This window comes from Anas acuta, chromosome W (assembly GCF_963932015.1).
Source record: "Anas acuta chromosome W, bAnaAcu1.1, whole genome shotgun sequence".
In the NCBI taxonomy this organism is placed as follows: Eukaryota; Metazoa; Chordata; class Aves; order Anseriformes; family Anatidae; genus Anas; species Anas acuta.
In genome coordinates this window covers 30086633-30106162 of record NC_089016.1, presented here as the reverse complement: position 1 = coordinate 30106162, position 19530 = coordinate 30086633, and the positions used below count along the sequence as shown (strand labels likewise).

The following is a 19530-nucleotide window of genomic DNA, read 5'->3' as shown; positions in this document are numbered from 1 at the left end:
CTTTTTTATTTACTTTTTACGTTTCTGGGGCCTCTCTCGTTCCAGTTTCTAACTGTTATTCCTAATGGACTTTCTGGTGGTATGTCTGGTAATTTGCTCCCTTTCTTCTGGTCCCTGGTCTTCGGTTTTGTCTCACCCATCTAGGAATGTTACTCTGGCAATTCCCACAGCCCTTGGTTACCTTAATAAGAGTGTCTTAAAGAGGATTTAAGATCTATCACCCACCCACAAATCCTTTGGGAATCCCTTTGGTCCTTCACCGGCCAAGTCCCTCGCGGGAGATTGGAACCGTGGTAAAGAAGACCTCCACAATCGCTTCGGAACTAAATTCCGTCTCGGTCACACTCTTACACACACAGGCAACCAAAACCCATCCAACAGAACAGTATACGCTTTAAACACTTACGACTCCGTTGTCTTCATTCAGATCTTCACACGCAGAATTACGGGCAAAATATACTGCTGCAGCCAGCAAGGGAGCTGAAAAAAAATCAAAACCTTAGCTTACCTGTATTCAGGTTCGAGATGCCATTAGTCCCGACCAGACTCGAACAGCAACCACCAAATGCTGGGGCACCTCTCCTACATCAAATAAGATTCCAAGAACCAAAGCCCTCCTGGACAAGCCCCCTGGTGTCATACATGACTGGGTCCCAAACTGGATTGCAATTAAATTTTACAGTTTTTTTAAATAAATAGAGGTAAACGAGAAGTTGCTCGCAAACAGATATACTGTGCCAGATGTCCTTCAGCAAGTGCCCAGAGGCACACCGGATGTCTTTGCCAACACAGTCCCATCAATGTATTAGTACACCCATGCACTGCCACGTTAACTGCCATCACTAACTGCCAGGCAGGACAGCTCCAGACCAAACACATACACACACAGGCACGCCACAAACACTACAAACAAAACACACAACACATGGCGCAAGAAAAAGTGACCCCCAAAAAGAAAGCCCTACGGCAACAGCAAGTCAGAACAGGTGCTCTGCACCAGACCCTACCAGAGACTCAAATGTCACGACACGCGACTGGAAGCAACTGCCAGAACTGGGATGATGGAGGCCTAAAAAGCCTGCCTTCAAGACAAGAGACAAGAAGGATGGGGAGTGAAAACCCCCTAAGAAGACACTTAGGAAATCAATTCCCAAGCAAGAGCTCCTGATGCGGCCCAGATGACTTCTGCAAGAGTGAGGATGGAAACAGACGCGATCTCAAACCGAATATGATGCACAAGACCTGAAACAGATCTGCACTTCAAGCAGCGACTGCAAGACAAGAAGTTCTCGGATCAGAGCCATGATGACAAAACAAGCATTGAGGCCCTTCAGCACAGCTACCAAGTCGCCTGTCTGGTCAGTCCAGAGTCAAAAGTCATGAGGATATCAAGACCCAAGAAGCACAGAACAGACACTGCAGAAGCAACACTACAGGACAGACCAACAGAAGGAAACTGTCCTGCCTGGCGCACGCACTCACACTACAAAATAATCCTGCCTCTTCTATTAGCCTGGTGACCCAGCCACAAGCAGCTTGAACCACCCTCACAGTGGCACCAAGTCTATTCAGCCAGCACGCTCCATGCTGCTCTGGCTCCCAGCTCCCATTAGCCACCCCAGATATGCAAATACCAGGCGCCCTCCAACTTAGCTCCCAGGTTGCTGCATGGTAAAGTCCCTCTGCCTCAAGAAATGCACAGGCACCAATTGTCATCTTGGTCAATTGCCAGGCTCATCATCAGCTGCAAAAACAGAGTACCAGCATTCACTAGGACGCCAGCCCCATTGCTCACCTTCTCCACAATGCTGACTACTGCTGATGCAACCTACGATTGTGCTCACGTGTTCCTCTCCGAGTCCAAGCTCCAACAGTGCAGCCAGTATCATCCACACCACCTGGGAAAACAAAGGGGTTAAATGTTCGTTGCATTCACAACAAGTCAGCCAATGGTGTTGGTTTTTTTTTCTTATTGTTTTTTTTTGTCTGTGTGTGTTTCCTGTTTTGTTTTTTTTTTTTTTAAATGTTTTAGCTAAACAACATGCAGAGAGCAGACAAGAGACCTGGGGTGTTTCTAGAAGCAACAATCCCCATGCTTTTGCTGCAGCTTTTAATATTGAAAGGACAGCACAACCATTCAAGTAACTGGAACTTTTTCAAATGGAATTAAGTCAAACAGGTTCATCATCACTTGCAAAAACAGAGAACCAGCATTCACTAGCATGCCAGCCCTGATACCCACCTCTTGGACAACACTCACTACTAGTGATGCAACATACAGTGGTGCAATACCTCTCTGTTCAAAACTCCTTTACCTAACCTGCTCAGTAGCTCCACATGACAAATGGGCCCGGGGGGCGCCGCGCCGAAATGGGGCCGGGCAGCTTTATTCTGCAGAGAAGAAGGAGGTGACCCTGCTCACTCTCTAGGCACTACTGCACTTATGTGGTCAAGGAACCCTACCCCACGGTTTCCCCAAAACAACGTACCTTTTCTTTTTCTTAGTATCTTTTATTTACGTAGAAAGAAAAATTTAGGAGCAGAAGTGATTACATGCCAAAAAAAAAAAAAACAATTCCATTCCACTCACAGGAAAAATCACTTACTTCAGTAGGATATCTGAGAACCAAGTGGCTATGCTGGTGGGTCAAAACACACTACAGGACACTGGGGCCAGGCCCTCCGCTGCACCCACTTAAAACCCATCCCTGCACTCACCAAGGTGCAACCCCAACACAAAAAAAAACAGACGCAGCATTTCAGCTTCAACAGCTTTGGGAACTGCTGGAAAGCAAGCTTCATCCTCAGAGAGGCGTGCTCAGGCTACACAGGACAGGGCTTTGGGCACCACTTTGCTTACCAAAGAAGACCGCAATCAGCACCTGCTTCGTTCCAATTCTCAAGAACTAACATCACAGCCCACGTTGCCTGGGACACCTGATAAACAGAAGAGAAAGCAGCCATACCCTTTTCAAGCCATCCCTGCACGTGTCGCTCCTTGATCATCTGCAACCTCTTCTCCAATCCTCAACCGCTTCTGTGGAGAGCCTGCCATGGCACCTGCAAAGCAAGACCCTTCGCACTCACCTCATGCTACTTGGCAGTTCTGCTCCAATCCAGCTCACAACCAGCCCGCCCTTCTCGTGCTGCTCTTCAGAGTGCAGCTTGGCCCCACTCAGCCTGTGCGAGACACCTGCAAAGAGAAAGAAAACCACAGGCTGAAGCAGCATCCAAAGCCACAGCACAGCTGGGACAGTTACTCTCATCTGCTCCCTTACCTCGGCCCCCTCACCTGCCCTCGAGGCAGATGTTTCCATCTGCTCTCTTAGGCCAGCTACAACACCTCGGAAATATAAAATAAACAGGATTTTTACTGTATTTTGTGCAGTTAACTAACTGCAGTGACAACTGCACCCCTAAAGTACCTTCTACATCTGCTCATCGCTCACCTTGCCAAAAGCAGCTCCGGTCGTCAAGTCCCGTGTTGTACACTGTGTTTCACCTTAAACAAATGAAAACAGCCACAAGAGAATCAATCATTCACCTGCCACCATTAGCACCCATCCCTCCACAACACAAAGGGACCCAATTAACGATATTATCGTTTCAAAACAGCAGCCCCCTTGCCTCAGCACCTCAGAAGTAGATCAAGACAGGCACCGAGCTGCCTACCGACTGATGAACAGTTCCAGAAGGAGCTCTTTCCTGTGGGCAGTTCCTACTACGGTATACACTCTACTGGGGACAGGAAAGAAATAAAAATAAAAAATTCAAAACCCCATATCTGTAAGCTTTCAAGATTCAACAGTACACCATTCAAGCACTATGCAAACAGCTGCTCGCAAGCAGCTCAACTCTGCCAAATCCACATCTGCCAACCTCCAGAGATGACTGTGCCAGCTGTCCTTCAGTATGCGCCCAGAGGCAGATGTCTACGCCAAAACAGTCCCATCAATGTATTAGTACACCCATGCACTGCCACGTTAGCTATTATCACTAACTGCCAGGCAGGACAGCTCCAGACCAAACACATACACACACAGGCACGCCACAAACACTACAAACAAAACACACAACACATGGCGCAAGAAAAAGTGACCCCCGGGGGAAAGCCCTATGGCAACAGCAAGTCAGAACAGGTGCTCTGCACCAGACCCTACCAGAGACTCAAATGTCACGACACGCGACTGGAAGCAACTGCCAGAACTGGGATGATGGAGGCCTAAAAAGCCTGCCTTCAAGACAAGAGACCGGAAGGATGGGGAGTGAAAACCCCCTAAGAACACACTTAGGAATTCGATTCCCAAGCAAGAGCTCCTGATGTGGCCCAGATGACTTCTGCAAGAGTGAGGATGGAAACAGACGCGATCTCAAACCGAATATGATGCACAAGACCTGAAACAGATCTGCAGTTCAAGCAGCGACTGCAAGACAAGAAGTGCTCGAATCAGAATCACGATGACAAAACAAGCATTGAGGCCCTTCAGCACCGCTACCAAGTCGCCTGTCTGGTCAGTCCAGAGTCAAAAGTCATGAGGATATCAAGACCCAAGAAGCACAGAACAGACGCTGCAGAAGCAACACTACAGGACAGACCAACAGAAGGAAACTGTCCTGCCTGGCGCACGCACTCACGCTACAAAATAATCCTGCCTCTTCTATTAGCCTGGTGACCCAGCCACAAGCAGCCTGAACCACCCTCACAGTGGCACCAAGTCTATTCAGCCAGCACGCTCCATGCTGCTCTGGCTCCCAGCTCCCATTAGCCACCCCAGATATGCAAATACCAGGTGCCCCACAACTTAGCTCTTAGGTTGCTGCATGGTAAAGTCCCTCCGCCTCAAGAAATGCACAGGCACCGATTGTCATCTTAGTCAATTGCCAGGCTCATCATCAGCTGCAAGAAACAGAGTACCAGCATTCACTAGCACGCCGGCCATGATGCCCACCTTCTCCACAATGCTGACTACTGCTGATGCAACATACAGTTCTGCTCACCTCTTCCTCTCCGAATCCAAGCTCCAACAGTGCAGCCAGTATCATCCACTCCACCTGGGAAAACAAAGGGATTAAATGATCGTTGCATTCACAAGTCAGCCAATGGTGTTGGTTTTTTTGTTACTGTTTTTGTGTGTGTGTGTGTGTGTGTGTGTGTGTTTCCTGTATTTATTTTTTAGTCTGCTTTAGCTCAACAGCATGCAGACAAGAGAACTGGGGTGTTTCTAGAAGCAATAATCCCCATGCTTTTGCTGCAGCTTTTAACATTGAAAGGACAACACGACCCAGCAAGTAACTGGAACTTTCTTAACTGGAATTAGCTCAAACTTTTATTCACATTGAAAGAAAAATCTAGGTGCAGAACAGATTATACACCAACAAAATCAATTCCATTCCACCCCCGGGAAAAAAAATCACATACTCTCATCCCCTCCTGTCCCTCAGCCGCTTGCCTGCCCCACGTGGCAGATGCTTCCATCTGTTCTCTTCACCCACTTATAGCACCTCTAAAAGGCAAACTGGAATTTTACTCTACTGGATGTAGGAAAATAACTGCAGTGACAACCGCACCCCAAAAACAACAGTTACCTCTGCTCATCACGTACCAGAGTCCCTGCAGAGGCAGCTGGTTGACACATCCTGCACTGCACACTGCATTGCAGCCTGAACAAAGGAGAAAGGCAGGAAGAAGATAAACATTCAGCTGCCAGCAGTAGCACCCATCCCTCAAAAACATAAGCGACCCCAGCTTTACTTTTATCCTTTCAAAACAGCAGGCCACTTGCCTCTGGACCTGCAAATTAGGTCCAAGCTTGAAAGGAGCGGCCAGCATCACCCACGCCACCTGGGAACACAAAAGGTCAAAATGACCACTGTGCTTGCAAGCACCCACCTGCTACGCTGCTCCTCTATCCCAAACAGTCTCACCCCGGACCCTCTGAGGGAAACACCTGAGCGTCTTCCCTTCGCTTCAGATAAGGGATGACCAGGCTGACACCACTCACCTTCCCTCAGAGCTTCCTGACATGACGATTTCCCTTCCCTCTCCACAACTGCACAAAGCACCTGCAGAGGCAAGAGAAAAGCACACTCTAAAGCACCTCACAGCCACAGCGTACCTGCTGCAAGACCTCTCTCTTCCCAGCTCCGGTACTTCAGCTGCTCACCAGCTCTAACTCAGATTCTACGCTCACAGCGCCACAGCAAACTCTGCCTAGACCACACAACACACACTACACAAGCTACATTGCCCAGCACACACAGGCTGGTACATTCCAGCCCAACAATCAGTCGCATCGCACAGGAAGGATGCTGCACACTCCTAGAAACCAAACCTACCAGTCCTGAGCAGCTCCCCACTTCCTCCTGCCAACCACGCTCAGCACACACACTATTCACCCATCAAAAAAAAAAATAAACTTAGAACTTACACACAAAAAAAAAAAACAACCGAGCTCCACAAATGCCAAAAAGACATGCGCACACAGCAGCCCCGGCAGGGGTAATCACAGACTTACCCTTTGCAGATGAAAAGGTGACTATGATACAACCCTGCTCAGTCTCTTGGCAATGCTGCATCTACACTGTCAAGCCACATGTAGCCGGTAATCAAGCTGGTTTTAGTCCTCTGCAGAATAAAACGAGTGGGTTTATACATCTAGAGATTAAAGTGCAGCTCAAAAACAGAGCAGTATCGCACCATCCTAAAAAACAATAAGCCACAAACCTCTACTAAACGTTCCTCTATTAAGTAAATTCCAAGCACTTAAAAATTCTAGAAATCTATAAACTCCAGTCTGCCTAGAGAACCCTGCAACTGACTGAAGGAAAAACAAAGCACTTACCCCAAGGAGCAGCCCAGGCAGAAGGAGCTCTCTGATAGCATGCCTGGGGCTCATATACCATTCAGCCCTGCCCAGCACCCAAACCCAATCACCTGGGAAAGGGGAGGGGCAAAGCACAAGGAAGTAGAAAGAAAGCAGGAACAGAAGCAACTGCTTTTTATCTTATTTTATTTTTTTATTTTTTTTTTTTTTAAGATCTGCTTTACTGGGAAAACATGCAGAGAGCAGACAGGTGACCTGTGGTGTTTCTAGAAGCAACAATCCCCATGCTTTTACTGCAGCTTTTAACATTGAAAAAACAACACGACTAGGCCAGTAACAGGAACTCTTTCAAATGGAATTACGTCCAACAGGTTCATCATCACTTGCAAAAACAGAGAACCAGCATTCACTAGCACGCCAGCACTGACACCCACCTCCTCCACAATGCTTACTACTACTGATGCAACATGCTACTGTGAAATACCTCTCTGTTCCCAGCTCCTTTCCCTCATCTGCTCACTACATTTACCTGAGAAGTGTGCCCGAACGGACTCATTCTACAGAGATGAAGAAGGTGGCCCTGCTCACTCTCTTGGCACTACTGCACTTATGCACTCAAGGAACCATACCCCACAGTTTCCCAAAAACAACGTACCTGGCAACCCCTCATAAAAGTACTTCTAATATGTCAATTCAAGGACATAAAGTCTAGAAGGCTTTCTGGTCTAAACACTCGACAGACAGAAAACACACAGGCAAAAGCTCCAGAAATATAACAACCTGTCCCTAAACTTGAAACAGACTACCCCTTACATGCCCACTGCTGCCATTTTCAGACACATGCTCACACAGGGAGCTTCCATGATACATTTCAACTAAACCCTGCTCCATCTCTTTAACAACAAGGTTTTGACTTTGATAATATTTGACATACAGGCAAAGAATCACAGAAAGCCCCGTAATTCTGCAAAACTCAGAAGGGACCCAGAACCACAGAGCAAACACACAAAGTAACATCACCATACTATCCGTAAAACTGCCATTATAACTACTCACCTGAGGAAGAGCTGTGTGCAATACAGGCACCTACTACTAGATTGCTTTACAGTGACAGATCCTACCAGTTACCAACTCAAAAAGATAGGAGTACCAGTTTCTACATCAAAATGCATCAGTCCATAGACTCTGACCCACCTAAAGAACCCTCCAAACAACTGAAGGAAAAACAAAGCCCTTACCCAAAAGTGCAGCCCAGGCAGAAGGAGCTCTCTGATGGCACACCTGCAACTCAGTTACCACTAGGTCTCACCTGGACCCTGAAGCCAATCACCTGGGAAAGTGCAAGGGGGAAAGCACAAAAAACAAAAAGGAGCAACAGCTGTGGTTTATTTACTTCTTTATAAGGCTTAGCTCAACAGCATACAGAGTGCAGACAGGAGAGCTAGGGTGTTTCTAGGAACAAAAATCCCCATGCTTTTGCTGTAGCTTTGAATATTAAAAGGACAATACAACTAAGCAAGCAATTGATTTCTTTTTCCATCTGGAATTACCTCAATCTTTCATTTACACAGAAAGAACAATCTAGGAGTAGAACAGATTACACACCAAAAAATAATTCTATTCCATTCCACTCACAGGAAAAAATCACTTCAGTAGGATACCTGAGAACTAAATGGCTATGTTGATGGGTCAAAACACGCTACAGGACACTGGGGCCAGGCCCTCCGCTGCACCCACTTAAAACCCATCCCTACACTCACCAAGGTGCAACCCCAACACAAAAAAAACAGACACAGCATTTCAGATTCAACAGCTTTGGGAACTGCTGGAAAGCAAGCTTCATTCTCAGCGAGGCGTGCTCAGGCTACACAGGACAGGGCTTCGGGCACCACTTTGCTTACCAAAAAACCGCCATCAGCACCTGCTTTGTTCCGATTCTCAAGAAATAACATCACAGCCCACATTGCCTGGGACACCTGATAAACAGAAGAGAAAGCAGCCATACCATTTTCAAGCCATCCCTGCACGTGTCGCTCCTTGATGATCTGCAACCTCTTCTCAAATCCTCAACCGCTTCTGTGGAGAGCCTGCCAGGGCACCTGCAAAGCAAGATGGATACCCTTCACAGTCACCTCGTGCTACTTGGCTGTTCTGCTCCAATCCAGCTCACAACCAGCCCGCCCTTCTCGTGCTGCTCTTCAGAGTACAGCTTGGCCCCTCTGAGCCTGTGTGAGACAAATGTGAAACAAAAAAGCATAGGCTGAAGCAGCATCCAAAGCCACAGCACAGCTAGGACAGTTACTCTCATCTGCTCCCTTACCTCAGCCTCCTCACCTGCCCTCGAGGCAGATGCTTCCATCTGCTCTCTTATGCCAGCTACAATACACCTCTGAAATATAAACAGGATTTTTACTGTACTTTGTGTAGTTAAGTAACTGCAGTGACAACTGCACCCCTAAAGTACCTGCTACATCTGTTCATCGCTCACCTTGCCAAAAGCAGCTGTGGTCAAGTCCCGTGTTGTACACTCTGTTTCACCTTAAACAAATTAAACAAAAGTTGCCTACCAAGGGTTGAACAGTTCCAGAAGGAGCTCTTTCCTGTGACAGGTTCCTCCTAGGGTTTACACTCTAATGGGGACAGGAAAGAAATAAGAAAAAAAAAAAAAAAGCAAAACCCCATATCTGTAAGCTTTCAAGATTCGACAGACCTCCTCAAGCACACTGTTCAAACACTATGTGAGAAGCTGCTCACAAGCAGCTCAAATCTCCCCCCCACACATCTGCCTAACACTACAGAGATGACTGTGCCAGCTGTCCTTCAGTACGTGCCCAGAGGCAGACCGGATGTCTTTGCCAAAACAGTCCCATCAATGTATTAGTACACCCATGCACTACCACGTTAATCACTAACTGCCAGGCAGGACAGCTCCGGACCAAACACGTACACACACAGGCACGCCACAAACACTACAAACAAAACACACAACACATGGCGCAAGAAAAAGTGACCCCCAAAAGGAAAGCCCTAGGGCAACAGCAAGTCAGAACAGGTGCTCTGCACCAGACCCTACCAGAGACTCCAATGTCACGACACGCGACTGGAAGCAACTGCCAGAACTGGGATGGTGGAGGCCTAAAAAGCCTGCCTTCAAGACAAGAGACCAGAAGGATGGGGAGTGAAAACCCCCTAAGAAGACACTTAGGAAATCAATTCCCAAGCAAGAGCTCCTGATGCGGCCCAGATGACTTCTGCAAGAGTGAGGATGGAAACAGACGCGATCTCAAACCGAATATGATGCACAAGACCTGAAACAGATCTGCACTTTCGAGCACTTCTTGTCTTGAAGTCGCTGCTTGATCAGAGCTATGATGACAAAACAAGCATTGAGGCCCTTCAGCACAGCTACCAAGTCGCCTGTCTGGTCAGTCCGGTGTAAAAAGCCATGAGGATATCAAGACCCAAGAAGCACAGAACAGACACTGCAGAAGCAACACTACAAGACAGACAAACTGAAGGAAACTGTCCTGCCTGGCACACGCACTCATGCTACAAAATAATCCCGCTGCTTCTATTAGCCTGGTGACCCAGCCACAAGCAGCTTGAACCACCCTCACAGTGGCACCAAGTCTATTCAGCCAGCACGCTCCATGCTGCTCTGGCTCCCAGCTCCCATTAGCCACCCCAGATATGCAAATACCAGGTGCCCCACAACTTAGCTCTTAGGTTGCTGCATGGTAAAGTCCCTCCGCCTCAAGAAATGCACAGGCACCGATTGTCATCTTAGCCAATTGAAGGCTCATCATCAGCTGCAAAAAACAGAGTAACAGCATTCACTAGCACGCCAGCCATGATGCCCACCTGCTCCACAATGCTGACTACCGCTGATGCAACATACGGTTCTGCTCACCTCTTCCTCTCCGAGTCCAAGGTCCAACAGTGCAGCCAGTATCATCCACACCACCTGGGAAAACAAAGGGATTAAATGATCATTGCGTTCAGAAGTGACCCAATGGTGGTTTTTTTTTCTTATTGTTTTTTGTGTGTTTCCTGTTTCTTTTTTTTTTTTTTTTTCAAATCTGCTTTTGCTCAACAGCATGCAGACTGCAGACAAGAAAACTGGGGTGTTTCTAGAAGCAATAATCCCCATGCTTTTGCTGCAGCTTTTAACATTGAAAGGACAACACGACCCAGCAAGTAACTGGAACTTCTTCAAATGGAATTAGCACAAACTTTTATTTGCATTGAAAGAAAAATCTAGGAGCAGAACAGATTATACACCAACAAAATCAATTCCATTCCACCCCCGGGAAAAAAATCACATACTCTCATCCCCTCCTGTCCCTCAGTCGCTTGCCTGCCCCACGTGGCAGATGCTTCCATCTGTTCTCTTCACCCACTTACAGCACCTCTAAAAGGCAAACTGGAATTTTACTCTACTGGATGTAGGAAAATAACTGCAGTGACAACCGCACCCCAAAAACAACAGTTACCTCTGCTCATCACGTACCAGAGTCACTGCAGAGGCAGCTGGTTGACACATCCTGCACTGCACACTGCATTGCAGCCTGAACAAAGGAGAAAGGCAGGAAGAAGATAAACATTCAGCTGCCAGCAGTAGCACCCAACCCTCAAAAACATAAGCGACCCCAGCTTTACTTTTATCCTTTCAAAACAGCAGGCCACTTGCCTCTGGACCTGCAAATTAGGTCCAAGCTTGAAAGGAGCGGCCAGCATCACCCACGCCACCTGGGAACACAAAAGGACAAAATGACCACTGTGCTTGCAAGCACCCACCTGCTACGCTGCTCCTCTATCCCAAACAGTCTCACCCCGGACCCTCTGAGGGAAACACCTGAGCGTCTTCCCTTCGCTTCAGATAAGGGATGACCAGGCTGACACCACTCACCTTCCCTCAGAGCTTCGTGACATGATGATTTCCCTTCCCTCTCCACAACTGAACCAAGCACCTGCAGAGACAAGGGAAAAGCACACTCTGAGGCACCTCACAGCCACAGCGTACCTGCTGCAATACCTCTCTCTTCCCAGCTCCGGTACTTCAGCTGCTCACCAGCTCTGAGATTCTTCACTCACAGCACCACAGCAAACTCTGCCCAGGCCACACAACACACACTACACAAGCTACATTGCTTAAGACATATGAGCTGGAATGTTCCTACCCAACAATCAGTCGCATCGCACAGGAAGGATGCCGCACACTCCTAGAAACCAAACCTACCAGTCCTGAGAAGCTCCCCACATCCACCTGGCAACCACGCTCAGCACACACACTATTCACCCCTCAAAAAAAACAAGAAGTTAGAACATACACATACACACACAAAAAAAAGAAACAACCGAGCTCCACAAATGCCAAAAAGACATGCGCACACAGCAGCCCCGGCAGGGGTAATCACAGACTTACCCCTTGCAGATAAAAAAGGTGACTCTGATACAACCCTGCTCAGTCTCTTGGTAATGCTGCATCTACGCTCTCAAGCCACAGGTACCATGCAATCAAGCTGGTTTTAGTCCTCTGCAGAATAAAACGAGTGGGTTTATACATCTAGAGATTAAAGTGCAGATCAAAAACAGAGGAGTACCCCACCATCCTAGAAAACAATAAGCCACAAACCACTACTAAACGTTCCTCTATTAAGTAAATTCCAAGCACTTAAAAATTCTAGAAATCTATAAACTCCAGTCTGCCTAGAGAACCCTGCAACTGACTGAAGGAAAAACAAAGCACTTACCCCAAGGAGCAGCCCAGGCAGAAGGAGCTCTCTGATAGCATGCCTGGGGCTCATATACCATTCGGCCCCGCCCAGCACCCAAACCCAATCACCTGGAAAAGGGGAGGGGCAAAGCACAAGGAAGTAGAAAGAAAGGAGCAGCAGCAGCAGCTGGTTTTTATTTTTTTATTATTATTTTATTTTATTTTAAGATCTGCTTTACCTGAAAACCATGCAGAGAGCAGACAGGTGACCTGTGTTGTTTCTAGAAGCAACAATCCCCATGCTTTTGCTGCAGCTTTTAATATTGAAAGGACAGCACAACCATTCAAGTAACTGGAACTTTTTCAAATGGAATTACGTCAAACAGGTTCATCATCACTTGCAAAAACAGAGAACCAGAACTCACAAGCATGCCAGCCCTGACACCCACCTCCTCCACAACGCTTACTACTACTGATGCAACACCTCTCTGTTCCCAGCTTCTTTACCTCATCTGCTCACTACATTTACCTGAGAAATGGGCCCGGGCAGCGCTGCGCCGAAAGGGGCCCGGGCGGACTTATTCTGCAGAGAAGAAGAAGGTGAGCCTGCTCACTCTCTAGGCACTGCTGCACTTATGTGGTCAAGGAACCAAACCCCACGGTTTCCCAAAAACAATGTACCTCGCAACCCCTCATAAACGTACTTCTACTATGTAAATTCAAGGACAAAGTCTAAAAGGCTGCAAGGTCTACCACTCGACAGACAGAAAACACACAGGCAAAAGCTCCAGAAATATAACAACCTGTCCCTAAACTTGAAACAGACTACCCCTTACATGCCCACTGCTGCCATTTTCAGACACATGCTCACACAGGGAGCTTCCATGATACACTTCTCCTAAACCCTGCTCCATCACTTTGCCACCAAGGTTTTGACTATGATAATATTTGACATACAGGCAAAGAATCACAGAAAGCCCCGTAATTCTGCAAAAATCAGAAGGGACCCAGAACCACAAAGCAAACACACAAAGTAACATCACCATACTATCCGTAAAAATGCCATAACAACTACTCACCTGAGGAAGAGCTACGTGCAATACAAGCACCTACTAATAGATTGCTTTACAATGACAGATCCCACCAGTTGCCACCTCAAAAAGACATGCGTACCCGTTTCTACTAGGAAACGCATCAGTCCATAGACTCTGACCCACCTAAAGAACCCTCCAAACAACTGAAATAAAACCAAACGCTTACCCAAAAGTGCGGCCCAGGCAGAAGGAGCTCTCTGATGGCATACCTGCAACTCAGTTACCACTAGGTCCCACCTGGACCCTGAAGCCAATCACCTGGGAAAGTGCAGGGGGAAAGCACATGAAAGTAGAAAGAGGTGGAGCAGCAGCTGTGGTTTATTTGCTTTTATAAGGCTTAGCTCAACAGCATGCAGAGTGCAGACAGGAGAACTGGGGTGTTTCTAGAAACAAAAATCCCCATGCTTTTGCTGCAGCTTTGAATATTGAAAGGACAATACATCCAAGTAAGCAACCGATTTCTTTTTCCATCTGGAATTACCTCGATCTTTCATTTACACAGAAAGAACAATCTAGGAGCAGAACTGATTACACGCCAAAAAATAATTCAATTTCATTCCACTCACAGGAAAAAATCACTTCAGTAGGATATCTGAGAATCAAAAGGCTATGCTGGTGGGTCAAAACACACTACAGAACACTGGGGCCAGGCCCTCCTCTGCACCCACTTAAAACCCATCCCTGCACTCACCAAGGTGCAACCCCAACACAAAAAAACAGACGCAGCATTTCAGCTTCAACACAGTTTTGGGAACTACTGGAAAGCAAGCTTCATACTCAGAGAGGCATGCTCACGTTACACAGGACGGGGCTTCGGGCAGCTCTTTGCCTACCAAAGAAGACCATTATCAGCACCTGCTTTGTTCCAGTTCTCAGGAACTAACATCACAGCCCACGTTGCCTGGGACACCTGATAAACAGAAGAGAAAGCAAACATACCATTTTTAAGCCATCCCTGCACGTGTCGCTCCTTGATGAGCTGCAACCTCTTCTCAAATCCTCAGCCTCTTCTGTGGAGAGCCTGCCATGGCACCTGCAAAGCAAGATGGATACCCTTCGCAATCACCTCGTGCTACTTGGCAGTTCTGCTCCAATCCAGCTCACAACCAGCCCGCCCTTCTCGTGCTGCTCTTCAGAGTGCAGCTTGGCCCCACTCAGCCTGTGTGAGACAAAAGTGAAACAAAAAGAAAAGCACAGGCTGAAGCAGCATCCAAAGCCACAGCACAGCTGGGACAGTTACTCTCATCTGCTCCCTTACATCTGCCCCCTCACCTCCCCTCGAGGCATATGCTTCCATCTGCTCTCTTAGGCCAGCTACAACACCCCTGAAATATAAACAGGATTTTTACTGTATTTTGTGCAGTTAACTAACTGCAGTGACAACTGCACCCCTAAAGTACCTGCTACATCTGTTCATCGCTCACCTTGCGAAAAGCAGCTCCGGTCAAGTCCCGTGTTGTACACTGTGTTTCACCTTAAACAAATGAAAACAGTCACAAGATAGTCATTCACCTGCCAGCATTAGCACCCATCCCTCAACAACACAAAGGGACCCCATTTACAATATTATCATTTCAAAACAGAAGCCCCAATACCTCAGCACCTCAGAAGTAGATCAAGACAGTCACCGAGTTGCCTACCAACTGATGAACAGTTCCAGAAGGAGCTCTTTCCGTGAAAGGTTCCTCCAAAGGTTTACACTCTAATGGGGACAGAATAGTAATAAAAAATAAAAGTTTCAAAACCCCATATCTGTAAGCTTTCAAGATTCAACAGACCTCCTCAAGCACACCGTTCAAGCACTATACAAACAGCTGCTCACAAGCAGATATACTCTCCCAAATCCACATCTGCCAACCACCAGAGATGACTGTGCCAGCTGCCCCTCAGTACGTGCCCAGAGGCAGACCGGATGTCTTTCCCAACACAGTCCCATCAATGTATTAGTACACCCATGCACTGCCACATTAATCACTAACTGCCAGGCAGGACAGCTCCAGACCAAACACATACACACACGGGCACGCCACAAACACTACAAACAAAACACACAACGCAAGGCACAAGAAAAAGTGACCCCCTAAAAGAAAGCCCTACGGCACCAGCAAGTCAGAACAGGTGCTCTGCACCAGACCCTACCAGAGACTCAAATGTCACGACACGCGACTGGAAGCAACTGCCAGAACTGGGATGATGGAGGCCTAAAAAGCCTGCCTTCAAGACAAGAGACCAGAAGGATGGGGACTGAAAACCCCCTAAGACAACTCTCAGGAAATCAATTCCCAAGCAAGAGCTCCTGATACGGCCCAGACGACTTCTGCAAGAGTGAGGATGGAAACAGATGTGCATCATATTCAGCTTGAGATCACAAGACCTGAAACTTATCTGCACTTTAAGCAGCAACTGCAAGACAAAAAGTGCTCGGATCAGAGCCATGATGACAAAACAAGCATTGAGGCCCTTCTGCACAGCTACCAAGTCGCCTGTCTAGTCAGTCCTGTGTAAAAAGTTAGGAGAATATCAAGACCCAAGGAGACCATAATTCACAACACACAATGGAGAAGCAACACTACAGGACAGACAAACTGAAGGAAACTGTCCTGCCTGGCACACGCACTCATGCTACAAAATAATCCCGCTGCTTCTATTAGCCTGGTGACCCAGCCACAAGCACCCAGAACGTGACCCAGCCTGAACCACCCCTCACAGTGGCACCATGTCTATTCAGCCAGCAGGCACCACGCTGCTCGGGCTCCCAGCTCCCATTAGCCACCCCAGATATGCAAATACCAGGTGCCCCCCAACTTAGCTCTCAGGTTATTGGATGGTAAAGTCCCTCCGCCTCAAGAAATGCACAGGCACCGATTGCCATCTTAGTCAATTGCCAGGCTCATCATCAGCTGCAAAAACAGAGTAACAGCATTCACTAGCACGCCGGCCATGATGCCCACCTGCTCCACAATGCTGACTACTACTGATGCAACATACGGTTCTGCTCACCTCTTCCTCTCCGAATCCAAGCTCCAACAGTGCAGCCAGTATCATCCACACCACCTGGGAAAACAAAGGGATCAAATGATCGTTGCGTTTAGAAGTGACCCAATGGTGGTTTGTTTTTTTTATTATTGTTTTTTTGTGTGTGTTTCATGGTTTTTTTTTCGTTTTTTTTTTTGAAATCTGCTTTTGCTCAACTGCACGCAGACTGCAGACAAGAAAATTAGGGGTGTATCTAGAAGCAACAATCCCCATGCTTTTGCTGCAGCTTTTAACATTGAAAGGACAACACGACCCAGCAAGTAACTGGAACTTCTTCAAATGGAATTAACTTAAAATTTTATTTACACTGAAAGAAAAATCTAGGAGCAGAACAGATTATACACCAACAAAATCAATTCCATTCCACCCCCGGGAAAAAAATCACATACTCTCATCCCCTCCTGTACCTCAGCCGCTTCCCTGCCCCCCATGGCAGATGCTTTCATCTGTTCTCTTCACCCACTTTTAGAACCTCTAAAAGGCAAACTGGAATTTTACTCTATTAGATGTAGGAAAATAACTGCAGTGACAATCGCGCCCGTAAAACAACAGTTACCTCTGCTCATCACGCACCAGAGTCACTGCAGAGGCAGCTTGGGTCGAGAGGTCCTGCACTGCACACTGCGTTTCACCCTGAACAAAAGAAAAACACAGGCAGAAGATAAACATTCAGCTGCCAGCAGTAGCACCCAACCCTCAAAAACATAAGCGACCCCAGCTTTACTTTTATCCTTTCAAAACAGCAGGCCACTTGCCTCTGGACCTGCAAATTAGGTCCAAGCTTGAAAGGAGCGGCCAGCATCACCCACGCCACCTGGGAACACAAAAGCATACAATGACAACTGTGCTTGCAAGAACCCGCCTGCCACACTGCTCCTCTATCCCAAACAGCCTCACCTCGGACCCTCACAGGGAAACACCTGAGCGTCTTCGCTTCAGATAAGGGATGACCAGGCTGACACCACTCACCTTCCCTCAGAGCTTCCTGACATGACGATTTCCCTTCCCTCTCCACAACTGAACCAAGCACCTGCAGAGACAAGGGAAAAGCACACTCTGAGGCACCTCACAGCCACAGCGTACCTGCTGCAAGACCTCTCTCTTCCCAGCTCCGGTACTTCAGCTGCTCACCAGCTCTAACTGAGATTCTACACTCAAAGCGCCACAGCAAACTCTGCGCAGGCCACACAACACACCACTACACAAGCTACATTGCTTAAGACATATGAGCTGGAACGTTCCCACCCAACAATCAGTCTCATCGCACAGGAAGGATGCTGCACACTCCTAGAAACCAAACCTACCAGTCCTGAGCAGCTCCCCACATCCACCTGGCAACCACGCTCAGCACACACACTATTCACCCCTCAAAAAAAAAAAATAAACTTAGAACATGCACATACACACAAAAAAAACAACTGAGCTCCACAAATGCCAAAAAGACATGCACACACAGCAGCCCCGGCAGGGGTAATCACAGACTTACCCCTTGCAGATGAAAAGGTGACTCTGATACAACCCTGCTCAGTCTCTTGGCAATGCTGCATCTACACTGTCAAGCCACATGTAGCATGTAATCAAGCTGCTGAAACTCTCCAGGAGACTAAAACAAGTGTTTTTATACGTGTAGAGATTAAAATATGGTGCAAAAACAGGAGCATATGTGACCATCCCAAAAAACAGTGAGACAGCAGCCTCTACTAAATATCCCTCTATTTCAAGCACTTAGAAATCTAGAATTCCAAGCACTTAGAAATACAGAACTCCACAAACTGCAGCCTGCCTAGAGAACCTTGCAACTGACTGAAGGAAACACAAAGCACTGACCCCAAAGAGCAGCCCAGGCAGAAGGAGCTCTCTGATGTCGTGCCTGGGGCTCATATACCTTTTGTCCCCGCCCAGCACCCAAACCCAATCACCTGGGGAAGATAAGGGACAAAGCACAAGAGAGCAGGAAGGGAGCAAGAGAAGCAAGTGTTTTTTTTTTTTTCTTTCTTTTTTAAAATCAGCTTTATCTCAAAAGCATGCAAAGAGCAGGCAAGATATCTGCAGTGATTCTAGAAGCAAAACTCCCCTTTTACTTTCTCTGCAGATATCAATATTGAACTGAAAATATCACCAAGCTAGTAACTGAAACTTTTTGAACTGGAATTAGTTTAAACAGACTCACCCCCATCTGTAAACACAGAGAGCCAGCATTCATCAGAATGCCAGCCCTAATAACCACCTCCTGCACAACGTTCACTATTACTAAGGCAACATATCATTGTGCAATACCTCTCTGTTCCCAGCTCCTTTACCTCACCTGCTCTGTAGCTCCACATGACAAATGGGCCCGGGCGGCGCCGCGCCGAAATGGGCCCGGGCGGCGCCGCGCCGAAATGGGCCCGGGCGGCGCCGCGCCGAAATGGGCCCGGGCGGCGCCGCGCCGAAATGGGCCCGGGCGGCGCCGCGCCGAAATGGGCCCGGGCGGCGCCGCGCCGAAATGGGCCCGGGCGGCGCCGCGCCGAAATGGGCCCGGGCGGCGCCGCGCCGAAATGGGCCCGGGCGGCGCCGCGCCGAAATGGGCCCGGGCGGCGCCGCGCCGAAATGGGCCCGGGCGGCGCCGCGCCGAAATGGGCCCGGGCGGCGCCGCGCCGAAATGGGCCCGGGCGGCGCCGCGCCGAAATGGGCCCGGGCGGCGCCGCGCCGAAATGGGCCCGGGCGGCGCCGCGCCGAAATGGGCCCGGGCGGCGCCGCGCCGAAATGGGCCCGGGCGGCGCCGCGCCGAAATGGGCCCGGGCGGCGCCGCGCCGAAATGGGCCCGGGCGGCGCCGCGCCGAAATGGGCCCGGGCGGCGCCGCGCCGAAATGGGCCCGGG

The 19530-nt window shown here is 48.3% G+C and overlaps 3 long non-coding RNA genes across 11 annotated transcripts in view; all 3 read right to left on the bottom strand.

The window, feature by feature from the left end:
• The window catches only part of LOC137847216 (uncharacterized), a 5024-nt gene extending 915 nt beyond the window's left edge, over positions 1-4109 (bottom strand). The window contains exons 1-6 of one of the 6 annotated variants that reach the window (XR_011090867.1): positions 3450-4108; positions 3088-3193; positions 2861-2937; positions 1833-1898; positions 1635-1744; positions 1-480 (exon numbers count right to left, since the gene is read on the bottom strand). The exon at positions 1-480 is cut by the window's left edge and continues 472 nt beyond it. This is a non-coding gene — a long non-coding RNA (uncharacterized lncRNA). Of the gene's footprint in view, positions 920-1634; positions 1745-1795; positions 3194-3449 lie in introns of those variants that run through there. The other 5 variants (XR_011090868.1, XR_011090866.1, XR_011090869.1 and 2 more) reach the window with 5 other exon arrangements.
• A 1616-nt stretch (positions 4110-5725) lies between these two features.
• Positions 5726-9823, bottom strand: LOC137847081 (uncharacterized). Of its 4 annotated transcripts, XR_011090782.1 has the most exons (8): positions 9313-9823; positions 9145-9213; positions 8957-9049; positions 8726-8800; positions 8063-8154; positions 6516-6625; positions 6003-6063; positions 5726-5842 (listed from the first exon to the last, which is right to left on the bottom strand). It is a non-coding gene; the product is annotated as an uncharacterized lncRNA (long non-coding RNA). The 4 variants fall into 4 exon arrangements; XR_011090781.1 differs by lacking the exon at positions 8726-8800 and having other exon boundaries at positions 8830-9049; XR_011090784.1 differs by lacking the exons at positions 8726-8800; positions 8957-9049 and adding an exon at positions 8830-8923.
• Positions 9824-11730: 1907 nt separating this feature from the next.
• LOC137846759 (uncharacterized) lies at positions 11731-12867 on the bottom strand. Its single transcript, XR_011090632.1, has 3 exons — positions 12780-12867; positions 12250-12360; positions 11731-11794 (listed from the first exon to the last, which is right to left on the bottom strand). It is a non-coding gene; the product is annotated as an uncharacterized lncRNA (long non-coding RNA).
• Positions 12868-19530: the final 6663 nt, after the last annotated feature.